General features: G+C 42.6%; 1 pseudogene; it reads right to left on the reverse strand.

The window, feature by feature from the left end:
• Positions 1–1,609: 1,609 nt before the first annotated feature.
• Positions 1,610–2,554, reverse strand: LOC147418174 (syntaxin-52-like; annotated as a pseudogene).
• Positions 2,555–2,896: the final 342 nt, after the last annotated feature.

Consider the following 2,896-nt stretch of genomic DNA (forward strand, 5'->3'; position numbering starts at 1 on the left):
AACTACGCTTGAGCGTGTATGGTTGAGATGCCTTATGGCTGATTTGGGTGTTGGACAGGACAATGAAAACATCATCTACACTAGCAGTGAGAGATCATTGGCAGCTGCAAGGAGCTGAGATTTTCATGCTCACACCAAGCACATTGAGGTGCATTATCATCATGTCACGGAGAGACCCTCAACAGGAGAGATCAGCTTGGCTTATGTGCCAAAACGGGACAACGTTGCATATCAATTCACAAAGGCATTGCCACATGAGAAGTTCAAAGCTTTTGGCAAAAGCTTTGGGCTTGCTTCCCTTTTTGGATTGATCGTGTCCTTAGGGCATGGATACACTATGTGCTAGCTCTCGCTCACCGCATCACTTCCACGGGGGATTTGTTACTATACATGTGGTAATAATGTGTGTGAACACATTTAGGACCGCCAAAGCACCTTTTCCTCACTAGGAGTTTTTTCCCCTTGTGCATTGTATATACACCCATCATGCTAGGGATAAATTATCTTTCTATTTGCACACGAAGCAACACATTCTTTGTTGTGTGCCTTAAACTTCTTCATCTTCTCCAAGTTGTATGTGCATCCATGCAACCCTAATTCCAACAATAAGCATGTGTGGTTTTACAACAAATTGTGTGCATCCATGCAACCCTAATTCCAACAATAAGCATGTGTGGTTGTACAGCAAAATAATATTACCACTCTCACCACCTCCAATGCTTCTACAGTTAGTAGGCACATCCCAATCGCTCCTTCTTCAGACAACAACAAGCTTGAGAATTCAAACAAAAAGGCAAGAAGAAATTGGAACGCTCTATTGTAGGGCAAATGATCATATCATCAAGCTTAAGGCTAAAGAGGCTCATATCAAAGAAACAAATGTAGCGATTTCACATGCTTCTTCAAATGCAGATTTGGAAAATGTTCCATAGGATGTAGAAGGGGCTTTATTGAATAGTGTCAATATGACCCATTTCATGATATATGTATTTGTAGAATCTATGGATCATGTTGTTGGGGTTAGCCCAACTTGGGTGCACTCTATGTGTGAACACATTGTACAAGCCTTTTATAAGGCTCTAGAACCTAATTAATTATCTCTCTTTTTGTGTGCTACCGTAGTTGTTGTCTAGTCCCCCCCTGCTCCATGTTGAGTGTTACCATGCACTGAGAGCGATTTTTTCCGAGCAAGGACAAACCCGAGCAAGTGTTTGGACACAATATAGTAAATTTTATCGTCAATAGATTATTTATCATTTGTTATATATTCATGCACCACAACAAAAAGGGTAATCGATGAATAGACTACCTCCTAAATTCCAAAACATCAAAGTTTACTTTTAAGACAATAAACACAATATTTGAAAATATTATCTTCTCTCTTAGGCTCGCTTGAGCTTCACATGTTTGAGGTGGCTTTGATAGAATCATGAGACATGATGATTACATGCATTACTTATTTGTCAAACCAATTTTTTTTTTTGCCAGCAGCAGTCACTTTAGAAGTCAGCAACAGCTTGTGAATCCCAAAGGGCCACATACTGAAACCTCACCATCAATCCTTTGCATGCACAAAGACACCTCACACAGTACCCGATCAGCACAATTATGACGAGGGCTAGCATACCTCACAAATATCGGATCAACGCAATTTTGACAAGGGCTAGTATCACAATCAGAAGAACCATCAAGATGAGGGACATCACTGAACACCCACTGCTTGTCTTCTGCCCCAGTACGCCTAGCCTCCTCTGCATAGCGTTCAATTGTGTATTTGTTCTGTCTGTGTCGTCATCTAAATTATCCAAAAGCTTTGTGTGCAAATCCAGCGTTTCATTTACAGCCAAGGCAATGTTTTTTGTGCTTGTCACTTCATGATTCAAAAGGTCATCATCTTGCTCCCGCATGATCTGTCAGACTGTCATTGAAGTCGAGCAATTCCATAGTTATCTAAGCCTCTTGTTCTATTGTTCTCTTTAGGTTCCCCTCTCCCATCCTGACCCAATAGATTAATCCTGTTAGAAGCTTGGGAGGAATTTAGGCTGTTTGACATCTGATTCATCCTAGAATGAAGACTCAGAAATTTGTCTTGTTGTTTGCTTAAGTCCTTTTCATTCAAAGATTTGGTGAGGGAAGGAATACTCAAGAAGGACTGAAGGCTGTCAAGGTGGGTACCAAGCATGGTGATATTCCGTCTGCAGTCAATACACAACAAGCAATCATATACGATCAGAGTGCCATTGAGCACATGGACAACTTTAAGGGATCCATTAGTAAGTGAGGCAATTTTGGATTCACAGACAACCACAACACAAAGTTTCAAAAGAACAAACATGCAATATCACTAAGAGATGACTGAGTGAGCATAGGAGGTCAAAGAGAGAGCAATGTATTACTAGCTTGTGGCAAAAACGAGGCGGGAATTGTTAGCAGCACGGGACCCACTGCCAACGGGGGCTACGGAGTTGCGCTCTGCAATGCAGGCTGATATATCCTCTGCAAGCCAGACTACATCTTCAAACTCTTGGATCCATGAATCATTTTGTGCCATCATATATGACCCTACAATGACGTGCAAAGGAAGAGCGGTCCCAAGTTCATGCGGGAACGAAGGGCGGGGGCACCATCAAAACGAGTTCACAGTCCCTCACATCATGCCAATGTCAAGCAGAAAAAACAATATGCTCTCTCTCTCTCTCTCTCTCTCTCTCTCTCTCTCTCTCTCTCTCTCTCTCTCTCTCTCTCTCTCTCTCTCTCTCTCTCTCTCTCTCTCTCTCTCTCTCTCTCTCTCTCTCTCTCTACAGCCCACCACCTCTAGCGGCCTCCTTCAGGCGTCCCTTTTCACCTTTCCATGCGAGGCTCGGCCCTCTCAGTTCTGCAGACCTGCCCTGTTTAG

The sequence above is a fragment of the Adiantum capillus-veneris genome, chromosome 30 (genome assembly GCF_014529385.1).
Source record: "Adiantum capillus-veneris isolate H3 chromosome 30, ASM1452938v2, whole genome shotgun sequence".
Lineage (NCBI taxonomy): Eukaryota > Viridiplantae > Streptophyta > Polypodiopsida > Polypodiales > Pteridaceae > Adiantum > Adiantum capillus-veneris.